Genomic DNA, 12,487 nt, shown 5'->3' on the forward strand with positions numbered 1-12,487 from the left:
CAAGGAAGTAAGATTGTCCAATCTACAGCAACCTAAGGATAGGACGCCAGATCCAATAGCATACCCAGAGCGTCCCAGAGGACAAACGTGTAGTGAGAAAGGAGAATCACTGCCATATGTGAGCAGGTTAAGGTTGCTTGCAACGAGGAGACAGTCAGGGACTATTGTCCCTGCCATGGATAGGCAGACGATGGGAGCTGATGGCGGGTTAGGGTTTACGCAGTTTCCCTTATTGGAAACAGGGCGAGAAGACCACAGTATATTCCATGGCCGCAGATGGATAAGGATAATTTAAGATGAAAACTCCTGAGTTTGACATCGGGTGCAGGAAAATGGATTTATGAATTCTTAAAAATGACAGGAGGAAACACATTAGCCATAGGAGACTCTTGGCAGCCATTATTGGGGAAAGAGCTGATGACATATGGAGGGGAGCAAGCAATTCAAGTGTGACAGCACAGAACAATAACAATAATTAATTAATAATTGCAGAGCAGATGTTTGCAGGGCTCTCACGGTGCAGTAGCCTTATATTTAAGACATGGGAACAATTATGACACAAAAAATGAAGGAAGATGAAGATCATATTGCTTACATTCAGGACATTCAAGAGTGTTGGCATTATTTTACCACATTTTATGTCAAGGGTTGCCCGAGCAAGTACAGAGGTAAATGAAGGAGCAAGTGGGGAGTAAAGCCAAACCATGAGCTAAGATACAGCTGATGATAGCGCATCACTGTCGGCTATTACAGGAGAAAAATAAGAAGAAGGATGAGGCCAGAAAAGCTGAGCAAGCCAAATTACTTCAGAAGACATTTCCAAAATATGCCATAGAAGGGGCCGTATTGATAAGCAGAGAAGGGCTGGGAGTACAGCAAGCAGTGGGTGCATCACAGGCGAATAACCAGCGCACAATGGACCAAGGCGGTTATGGGTTCATGCCACGAGGCAGAGGTATGAGCTATAGAGGAAGGGGTGGATTTCAAAATGTGCAGAATGAGAATCAAAATGTGCAAGGAGGGTTTCACCAAGGGGGACTAATAAGGTGGCCTCCCCCTGTATGCTGGACTTGTGGGATGACAGGGCACATTGTGTGCATATGTCGGAGCCACGGGAATGTACAGAATGGCCAATTCTCAGGAGGGGGCACAGCTTATCCTCCATCATATAGCTCACAAGCTAGGGAAGGGTTTGCCCAATATCAGACAGTGTATCAGACACAAGCGCCACAAATGCAATCAGCAATCAGCAAACTGCAACCAGAGCAAGTACAAATGAATCCACTGCAAGGGCAGTTGCAGCATGCTCCCATGCAGACACAGCAGTATGCAAACACAGGACAATTATTGACACCTAGAATATGAGGTGTCACTTTATTGCGAGGGAATCCGTTCACAGGCACAGGGGTATGCATGTCTCCACAATAGGACAGCTCCCAGGGCGACTTGATGTGTTCAGTATTATCAGTGACACCAGACCCCCCCAAGAGGAACCAAGGGTTGATGTGATGATAGAAGGCAAGTCTTTTTCATTTTTAGTAGACACTGGAGCTATTCGCTCATGCATACAAGAGAGAAAATGATGATGAGGTAGTGTTCGTTATGAGCATCACATATTAGATTAGAATAGAGAAAAGGGAAGTCCCACAGCAAATCACAAAAATGCAGCAGCGTCCAGCATTTTTTGAGGAAGACTTGGACAAGGTGCCAAGTGTCCTATGGACTACAGGCCCTTATGACGTAGGACTGTTAAAGGGGATAGGGGAAGTTAAAATAAAGCAGATGCCAGGAGCGATTTTACCTCGAGCAGAGCAGTACCCCATGTCTCGAGAGGCCGATGAGGGCATTTTTAAGACTATTTCAGCACTGATAGAACAAGGTATTCTGGTGCCATCAGAATCCTTCTGCAACACCGCTGTGTATCCTGTGAAAAAATCAAAGGAAGGGTCATGGAGATTCATACAGGACATGAGACCAATTACTCAGATTGTAAATGAAGAGTTTCCTTTAGTTCCTAACCCAGCAATGACACTATGCACTATCCGAGTAGAAGTGCAACATTTTATGGTGATTGATTTGAAAAATGCGTTTTTCTCAATGCCGTTGCACAAAGACTCACAAGACTTGTCTTCATTTACGTTTTGCCAGACTCGTCTGAAAGATACTAGGCTGCCCCAAGGGTACTGTGAGTCTCAATCGATCTTTAGCATAGTCCTACAGATGGACTTAGGCAAAATTGATTTGAAAAGTGCTGTTATACAGTATGTAGATGACATTTTAACTGCAGCACGACAGAATATGAGTGCAGACAAGACTCGATTCAGTTAATGACTATTCTAGCAGAGAAGGGATAGAAGGTAGACAAAGAGAAGCTACAGTATTGTGAGGAAGAGGTTTTATACATAGGGCAGTTGATTTCACATGAGGGAAAAAAGGTGACACCCGAAATAGCTGAGGCGATTATGAAAACTGCAAAACCGCACACAATGGGACTATGTAATTACGTTAAAGCCTGGGTGTTTCATTGCAGTTCGCACACAAGACCCTTTTGCAGGCTTTAAAGAAAGCACTGGTGAACACATTTACAGTAGAATGGACTGAGGAAATGGAGGAAGGGTTTGAAGAGTTGAAGAAAGCAATTTATACAGCTCCTGTTCTGGGGATTCCCAATTATGCTGAGAAGTTTTTCTTATTTTCGCACACAAATAGGACAGTCATGACTTTAGTGCTTACACAGAGGACCACATTAGGGTACAAGCCTCTAGCATATCACAGTGGGAAATTAGACCCAGTAATGAAAGGAAATTTTCCTTGCTAACAATCATTGGCAGCTGCCACATTTGCAATTGACAATGGCCACGGTGTTGTTTCCTGCTGCTCTACGGTGCACAGAGTCTGTTTGCTCTGTTAACTTTGCTGGAGAAAGGAGAAAGGAGGAGCCAGTCACATAAAACACCCGCCACTAGTGGAGCGTGGCATAGTGTTTGGCCGAGTGTTCGGCCAGAGTGGAGCATTACAACGCGGGTGCGCGCCCCTCCAGGGGCTATCTGACTTCTTCCAAACTTAAATACAACCTCCACTAGTGGGGGAGATTGGACATTATGGAATCATCAGAGCCAGCAGAGTCTCTGGTTCGCCCGAGCAACTCTTGTAATGGATATTTGTCGAAGAAAATGGAGGTTGGCCCTGCGATTACGAGGTTGCTGCTGGGAAAAGACTGAGCGGATGGACGATTGGGAAGTGGAAGCGGAAAGGGAGGTGGATGAATTGGCATGCAATTCCGAGCCAAGCCTGTGTCCGTGTCCTTGCCCATGTCCGATAAACTTTGTGAATGTGATTGTCACCGCTGCTACTGCATCACCCAATATGATGGTGCCAACAATTCAGAATAATTCCACTGAGTCCGTGGCAGCACTAGAACCACTTGCTGAAACACTAACGGAGTTATCAACAAACATAGTGGACTTACCTTTAACTCCATCTTTGACCTATGTTTCTGTGGATATGGAGGTGCCACCCCTCCAAGTAGTCTCTGCTATACAGCAATCAGCAATAGTTCCCGGCGGTTCATCTGCTGTGCTGGGAGTGGCTAATGTTGCAGACAAAGCCAAGCAATCGGGGGACGTCACATCTGGAAACTCACCAACCGCTACCCTCACCTCCTTGCTAAAAACTGCACCTCCTAGTGAGCCCCAGGTCGACCTCGAGTCTGCAGGCAAACAAAAGCCCGGCGGTCTGCAGTAAGCCCTCTACTCCGACCTGTCTTGTGGAGAAAGTTCCTGGTTCGGGGGAGCGAGGCATTATAGCCCCGGAGAGTTGGTTCAGGAGGGCGCTGGGGTTGATTATTGTGCAACAAATCACTGGTGGATGGCAGGGGGCAAAGTGAAAGCGTGGGATAATCCCCCAAGAAAACAGTTTCCTATGCCATATCATCTGCCAGAAAAATCAATTTGGAAGCCAGGAGGTCTTACAAAACTAAGCCATGATCAGGATGTCTACCACTAGTCTCCTAATGGTCACCCACCACACTGGGGTGTGGTTGGATTTGGGGGTACACAAGGAATGGAGGTATCGGACTGATTATTGTTGGAAACTGCCTCCTCATTGGAAATTGAAGAAGGGCAGTTAAGTGACCTTTCAAGGAACCATTCCGTTGACAGCAATCCGAAATACAAGGAATGAAAAACAAAAAGCATTTGTATTTACAGGTCCTCTAATTAAACAAGCTGAAACCCTGCACTATATAGCGTCTGACCAACTCTGCTCGTCCCAGGGGGGGTGAACGACCCACTAGGGGAGTAAATTACCTGTACTCCCCAAAAAATACGATCTTATGGGAAGAAGTCGCTACCCAAACTGAGAAGATTGAGAACGGGGGTATGGTAGATGAGAAGGGGAACATGGTAAAATCGAATAATCAGAGGGGGGGGTCTGTACTTCCGCTCTCTATATGGTAGAGGGGAGACACAGAGACCCCTGCTAAGATTCTCTAGTATTGGTAGACGTAGTCGAGCAATCAAGGCCTAGCTTTTCAAGAGGTGATGCGAGCTGGTTCTTAAGTACAGTGTAGTCCCCAAGCACCCACGAAGGAATGTCCATGCACTGTATTGGTTTAAAACACAGTCTTTATATAATTAATATTCAAAGTCATATACACGATCACGATAACTCACTTTGTACTCCGGAAATCAACAATGGTAAATAGGTACAATTCTAAAGTGGTACCACTAACGTTATTAGATCTCATTAACCCCTTAAGTGCCATGGGTATTTCTCCCCAGTGCCAGGGCCTTTTTTCTGGCGATTTCGGTATGTGGCCATTCAATGGCTTGTACCTTTTTTGTTACATGAGGTATCTCGGCCAAATTTGGCTCCTTTTTTCCCCACATGTAGGCGGTCGTAACGCCATCCAGGAATCCTAGGTTGCTGTCGGGGGGTGAGAGAAAATAAGCAAAAAGGCTGAAAATGTTGGGTTTTTTCAAAAAATGCCAATAAAATGATGTACAAAGAAGCCTGTAGTTTTTTCCTTGTAAAAGCTAGGAACGAATGTTTTGCTGTGCTGAATTCCCCAATTTCCTGGCTTTCAAGAACAGGTTGAGTGGAAACGAAAAAAAAATATTTTGATGTGGTTATCAACCATTTTGTGAGAAGTAGGCAATTTTGGCCATTTTGCCAATTGGACAAGTATGGACGGAATGGAAGAAAAGGGTAGGAAAGCCGAATTGGAGGAAAGAAAGGCAAGTATTTCTGAAAAGTAGACAAAATTCCAAGTTTCGGAAGGGGTGATTTGCGTAGGTCAGGCAACAACTAGGTAGAGAAAACTGCCATAGATTGGGGGAAAAGCGGGAAAATGACCGAAAAAAAAGGTATGTATTGGACATGGTTGGCTTGGTACGGCAATGGCTTCTATGAATTTTGAGAAAAGCAATGCGCCGCTACATTCCCCCGACTCTTGCAGTTAGGAGAGCACACATTTGTAGTGTTTTACAAAACAAGCAATACCACAAGCCAAACACTGAGCCATGGTACACAGGAGTTTTACGCTCACGGCCTGAACAGACGCACTTAGCATGTGTAAATCGGGAAATCCAATGTGGTGAGGAACGGCAAGCATACATTTTTTGAAAGAGCACAGGCAGACCTTTTCAAGGGTAGGTGACTTGTGCAGCTTACAAAAGTGTACAGGGCCTAAAGCAGTGGCTAAATGTAGGTCACATTTGGGAAATTAAAGGGTTGTGTGACAAAGGCCAGCAGCAAATGGGTCAAAAAGTTATGAAAACCACACAAACACAAAACATGGCCTGCTGTCCCGCGTTCCCACAGGTGTCCCGATGAAAATGGTACCTCACATGTGTGGGTGCACCTATCTGGCCGCCAAGGGGAAAGCCTAAAACAAAAGTAACCCCAAGTCTGTTTTCAGACCGGAATTTGAGACGCTCTGCCGACCGGCACAACATACAGATATGGGCCTCGGGTGTCCAAGCCACTAGGGAAAACAGGGAACCCCATGCATTTCCGAAAAGAGGACACCCGTGGTAATCCGCAGAGGTATAATATGCCCAAATCGCCCCAGAATTTATTACCCAGACACCCCTGCAAAGTCCGAAATGTGGGAAAAAAAAGTATTTTCCGCACATTTCGCTCGGCTCACCCATTGAAACACCCCCCCAACAACACATGGCCTACCGTCCCGTGTTCCCACAGGTGTCCCAATGAAAACGGTACCTCACATGTGTGGGTGCACCTACCTGGCCGCCAAGGGGAAAGCCTAAAACACAAGTAACCCCAAGTCTGTTTTCAGACCGGAATTTGAGACGCTCTGCTGACCGGTACAACATACAGATATGGGCCTCGGGTGTCCAAGCCACCAAGGAAAACAGGGAACCCCATGCATTTCTGAAAAGAGTACACCCGTGGGAATCCGCAGAGGTATGATATGCCCAAATCGCCCCAGAATGTATTAGCCAGACACCCCCGCAAAGTCCGAAATGTGGGGAAAAAAACGCATTTTCCGCACATTTCGCTCGGCTCACCCATCGAAACACGCCCCCAACAACACATGGCCTACCGTCCCGCATTCCCACAGGTGTCCCAATGAAAACGGTACCTCACATGTGTGGGTGCACCTACCTGGCAGCCAAGGGGAAAGCCTAAAACACAAGTAACCCCAAGTCTGCTTTCACACCGGAATTTGAGACGCTCTGCCGACCGGCACAACATACAGATATGGGCCTCGGGTGTCCAAGCCACCAGGGAAAACAGGGAACCCCATGCATTTCCGAAAAGAGGACAACCGTGGGAATCCGCAGAGGTATGATATGCCCAAATCACCCCAGAATTTATTACCCAGACACCCCCACAAAGTCCGAAATGTGGGGAAAAAAAACACATTTTCCGCACATTTTGCTCGGCTCACCCATCGAAACACGCCCCCCACAACACATGGCCTACCGTCCAGCGTTCCCACAGGTGTCCCAATGAAAACGGTACCTCACATGTGTGGGTGCACCTACCTGGCAGCCAAGGGGAAAGCCTAAAACACAAGTAACCCCAAGCCTGTTTTCAGACCGGAATTTCAGACTCTCTGTCGACCGGCACAACATACAGATATGGGCCTAGGGTGTCCAAGCCACCAAGGAAAACAGGGAACCCCATGCATTTCTGAAAAGAGGACACCCGTGGGAATCCGCAGAGGTATGATTTGCGCACATCTCCCCAGAATTTATTACCCAGACACCCCCACAAAGTCCGAAATGTGGGAAAAAAAAACATTTTCTGCACATTTCGCTCGGGTCACCCATCGAAACATGCCCCCAACAACACATGCCCTACCGTCTCGCATTCTCACAGGTGTCCCGATGAAAACGGTACCTCACATGTGTGGGTGCACCTACCGGGGGCGCAAAAGGAAAAGGGTAACCCACTGGGAACCCCAAGCCTTTCGCCACTGCCCATTTTGCTCATGTGGGCAACCTACAGATTTGGGCCTAGGGTGTCGAAGCCAGCAAGGAAAACAGGGAACCCCATGCATTTTCCAAAAAAGGACACCCGTGGGAATCCACAGAGGTCTGCCTTGCGCAAATTGCCCCAGTTTCTATTAGCCACAATCCCCGACAAAGTGTGATATTTGGTGGGGAAAAAACACAATGTTCACTTTGTCTGGGGTTCTGGGTAATAAATTCTGGGCCGCTTCGCGCAAGTCAGACCTCTGCGCATTCCCACGGGTGTCCTCTTTTGGGAAATGCATGGGGTTCTCTGTTTTCCTTGCTGGCTTCGACACCCTAGGCCCAAATTTGTAGGTTGCCCAAATGAACAAATTGTACTGTGGCGAAAGGCTCGGGGTTACCAGCGGGTTACCCTTTTCCTTTTGCGCCCCCAGTAGGTGCACCCACACATGTGATGTACCTTTTTCGTCGGGACACCTGTGGTAACGCGAGAAGGTATGATATCTGTTGTTGGCGACGTGTTTCGGTGAGTGGACACAGGGAAATTGGCTGGAAATTAAGACAATTCTCAGACATTTCGCTCTGGCCACCCACCGAAACACACCGCCAACAACACGTGGCCTACCTTCCCGCGTCTCCACACGTGTCCCGATGAAAACAGTACCTCACATGTGTGGGTGCACCTACCGGGGGCACAAAAGGAAAAGGGTAACCCACTGGTAACCCCAAGCCTTTCGCTTTTGTTAATGTGGGCAACCTACAGATTTGGGCCTAGGGTGTCGAAGCCAGAAATGAAAATAAGGAACCCCACGCATTTTCCAAAAGAGGACACCCGTGGGAACCGACCCATGGCCAAATTGGAGGGGCGGCCCATCTCGTGTAGCCCTCACCAGGGGCAGATAATGGGGGGGGCTGTCCTGCACTCCTCCCTGGGCTCAGGCGTCCGTTCCTAGGAGCAGATATCTGGTCCCAGGGAGGGCTGCATGGCATGGCACCCACTCCATTGCGGCTGGGGGGTCAGGGGGTCAATGCCCCATTCCATTAGAAACTTCCCAGACCCTTTTTGGTGCCCCACAGCCCCCCCTAAAATGCATTCCACCATTTTCCATTTTCTTCTTTGTTTACCCAACTTCGCTTGGCGCAGATGGGCACATTGGTGTGCCAATCTGGCCCCGGGGGGCCCAAACCTTACTGCCCCACCCACTTGGGGGCCTGTCCCACCATTTTTGGGGACCATTTGTGGTGTCCCTCTCCTCACCCACACCGAACGGAGGGCCGGGGGCACATCATGCAGCCCTTCCTAGGAGGCTCAGGGAGGGCTGCATGAGGTGTCCCACAGCCATTTGGGGTGGGGGGGAGAGGGCCACCACAAAACGGGGGGGCAGGACCCCCAATAGATGGGGCAGTAGGGTTTGGGCACCCTAGGGGCAGATTGGCACACTAATGTGGCCATCTGCGCCAAGCAAACTTGGGTAAACAAAAAAAAAATACAAAATTGTAGGCTGCATTTTAGGGGGGCTGAGGGGCACCCTAAATTGGCAGCGAATGATGTACTGCAACGGGGGTGGCACTCTCCCCCCCTACCCCAAATGAAGGACCCCACCTCATGCATCCCTCCCTGGCGTCAGATCGAGGAGGCCCCACCTCATGCATCCCTCCCTGGGGTCAGATGCCCCTTCCTAGGAGCAAATATCTGCCCCCAGGGAGGGTTACAAGAGGTGCCCCCCTTTCTACTTCGGCGGTTGGGGGGGCCACCCCCCCTTTCAACCAGTAAAAAATCCATGGTGGCTAGAGGATCTCCCCTTTCCATCAATACCCGCCGCGATCTCCGGCTTGAAATACAGCCGGAGATCGAGGCGGAGCAAGAAGGTCTCTTACCTTCTCTCTTCCCCGTAGCAGCCGAAAAGGGCTGCTGCGGGGAATTTACTTTCAGTTTCACGCCGACATGCGTTACGCACGCTAACGTGAAACTGAAGGTAATCCAGCCCCCTGGCAGTGAGGGGGGATCTCCCCCCCACATAGCCCGGGGGTTGGATTACAGTTGCAACACAGAGTGCCTAAACCGACGAGCCGGCTCGTCGGTGGCAACCTGGAGCGCTTGCCACCGACGAGCCGGCTCGTCGGTGGCACTTAAGGGGTTAAAGTGCACACGGTCAGAATGACACACAGATCAAAATAAAGTGGAAACCAGCAGTAGAGAGAGGAAGGAAAGCAAGATGGTTGAGCAATAGGCAGAATGCTGGTAACTACCGTTAAACACAGCTGTGTGTGGAGATCCCCCACCTGGGCAACCTGTAGAAGAAAGATACAAGCCCAGTCCATATATTGTTCCCACTAGACTTTCCAGTAGTTCTGCAACCCCAAAGTACCTGGTGTTGTAGAGTTCCTCGTCGGGAAAATCGACAACCCTTCTTGAGTGCCCTCCCTTTAAGGCAGGAGTCACGGGTCGTTTAACGTCCGACAGAGAACAGGTCGAGCTATGACGGTGAAGTGTCCGCGTCGTTCCTAGCGGTGCTCGTTGACGGGGCACCTCGATGTCAATCATTCTGGACTGCAAAGAGTTCAAGAACTGTGGCCCAGCAAGGGCGTCGAGTCATTGGTGTCTCTGTGGTCTTTGGGTGGTGGGAAACCCACCGGGGGGATGCTCTTCGCCGTGTCGACGGTCAGACCTTCTCCGGCAGGATACAGCGGCGACGATGCAGATGAGAGCGTCCTTGGATCAATGAAGTTCTTAGTCAACGGGAGCGCGGCAGCTCCAGTCTGCGACGGCGGTCGGCGATAGTGGTGGACAACAGTCCGGGCGCTTCTCCTTGGAGTTCTGCAGCAATCCCTGTATCGGGTCAGTAGCCTGTCGAAGGTCTGTCTACTAGGGAGCCTAGGCAAATATCAGCTGTGCACGATGGTCCCTCGTAGCTCGGGAAGAGGGTGCCTTACCAGGTCCTCTCTGGGTCGGTTCTTGAGGCAAAGCAGCTTTCAGATTGTGAAGGAGAGCAACAGCAATTCTTCTCGTCCAGCAGGGCTCAAGGTTAAGCTTCAGTTACTCCATTTACTCATCGTAGTGGACTTCAGCTTCCGAACACGATTCCTAGCAGTGAGAGGTCCCCAGATATACTGTTGATCTCCCATACATTCCGCTGGGTCATACTCAAGCATCCAATCACGACTACGGGCATACATGCAGACAGGCAGCCAATCAGGCACACAAGGTATTCAGGCCATTCACTTCTATCCAGACACTCACAACAAGTTATGTGTATTGGGACAAGTACCGAGCCATTCAACACTCCAAGCCGCATTCATACCGGTTTCGGGCAGGGCTGTCTCAACCATTGTGTCAACCACCAGATACTAGACAGCTACAACATAGAATTTATATTCGTCACACACTCCATTCACCCAGGTCCCACCCACAGGCGTACCCACAACATACAGTCTTTGAGAAGGCTCCAGCCAGTCTGGTCGGCACTTCCCCACACTACCATATATGGAACTTCCACCCAACAGCCAGTCACGGGGAAGGGACAGAGGCTGGGCTTCCCGGGACTTCGGGAAGATCAAGGTAACAGGTGATGGAAGGCAAGAGGCCATGGGGGCCAGTTTGTCTCCATCAGGAATCTACCAATTACAATGACAGGGCTTGGGCATCACAAAATGGAGGATGCTCAGGGCACCAGTCATTTCAGCACGGAGCTGCCACCAGCCCATACCCTGCTCTGTGGGTCACACACAGGTGCCCAAAAACATACACTAGGTGCACAGGGTTGTACCCCTATCAATGGGTGCCATAAGGGTATCCCATGGGTCTGTTCACCAAACTAAAAGAGAGAGAGCTGCACCGCCAGGAGTCCCACATGAACTCCTGAGCGGAAAACACAACAGAACACACGATACAAAAACAGTAAAGGACAAGGATACGGAGGCCCTGTCCTCCGATGCATTTCCAGCATCACAAACGCTAACATCAATTCTAGCGTCCTTTTTGAAACTACATGACCAAGTGGCAGATCAATTAAAGGATCAAACCACGGTTCTGGTGATATTGACCTCTAAAGTAATCTTTGTGGAAGCATTTGCCACTGCTATACAAAAATATGTGGATGCATGCCAAGCAAAAGTTGCAACTTTACTTCACTCAATTTTGGACCATCTGATTAAAGAGAAAGAAGGGAGGAGACTTTCAAGACGCTTGGACTCAGTGGCCCTCAGAGATTTGAATGAGAAAGTAATGGAGTTGAGCATTAATCCCTTTGATTCAACTGAGCTTTGCCCACTAGGAGCGGCGGCTGTCTCGAGGGGGGAAGATGGCGAGGATAAATCGACAGCGATATTAACAGCACCTGCGGTGACTGCCTTGCCGCCCCCACCCGTTTCAGTGGCAGTGGGTCAAAATCCTCAAGGGTCTGTTGAAGAATTGGATGACCATAGGGATGAGACTCAAATTCAGCAGTCTTGAACTCAAATGCCACAACTATGTCCAATCTTTCCTAGGGATACCGCAGGGATAGACCAACATATGGACCAACGCCTGGGGAAATCTAAGAAAGATGAAGGTATTAAAGAGTTGCCCATTCATTCTAACCCTCGAAATATACCATCGACACAAAAACTAAAAAATCGGAAACCACCTAAAAAACAGAAAGTTCTGGTGGTTAAGAAGTTCATGAATCGCGTTATGGCCCCTGCTAAAAAGGTTTATACAAATCAGATGGAGACCTCAAAAAAGATCTTGCTAAACCCTCAAAGTCCTAATGTACTATCGATTGACCCTGCCAACAGTAATCAGCAGTAGAGAGCTGATCCTCCAGCCACTGTCTTCAGTGACTGTCTATCTATGGGGGCTCACACGCTTGTCTTGAATAAAAATATGGGTCCCCCACGACTGATTTATTGGATTTATCAACCTACTCAATAGATGATGACAGTATGAAGGAAGCTGGGAATGATGAAGGTGAGGAGGAGTTTATAGAGGAGGAATCTTTTGATGTAGAGGAATTAAATGACTCAATGGATCTAACCAATAAGCCAGTTTGGAATGGGAAGGC

General features: G+C 48.9%; 1 protein-coding gene across 1 annotated transcript in view; it reads right to left on the bottom strand.

Moving 5' to 3' along the window:
- Positions 1 to 12,487, bottom strand: part of ACRBP (acrosin binding protein) — a 453,570-nt gene that overhangs the window by 39,977 nt on the left and 401,106 nt on the right. The window lies entirely within an intron of this gene.

This window comes from Ambystoma mexicanum, chromosome 3p (genome assembly GCF_040938575.1).
Source record: "Ambystoma mexicanum isolate Mex_15411 chromosome 3p, UKY_AmexF1_1, whole genome shotgun sequence".
NCBI lineage: Eukaryota > Metazoa > Chordata > Amphibia > Caudata > Ambystomatidae > Ambystoma > Ambystoma mexicanum.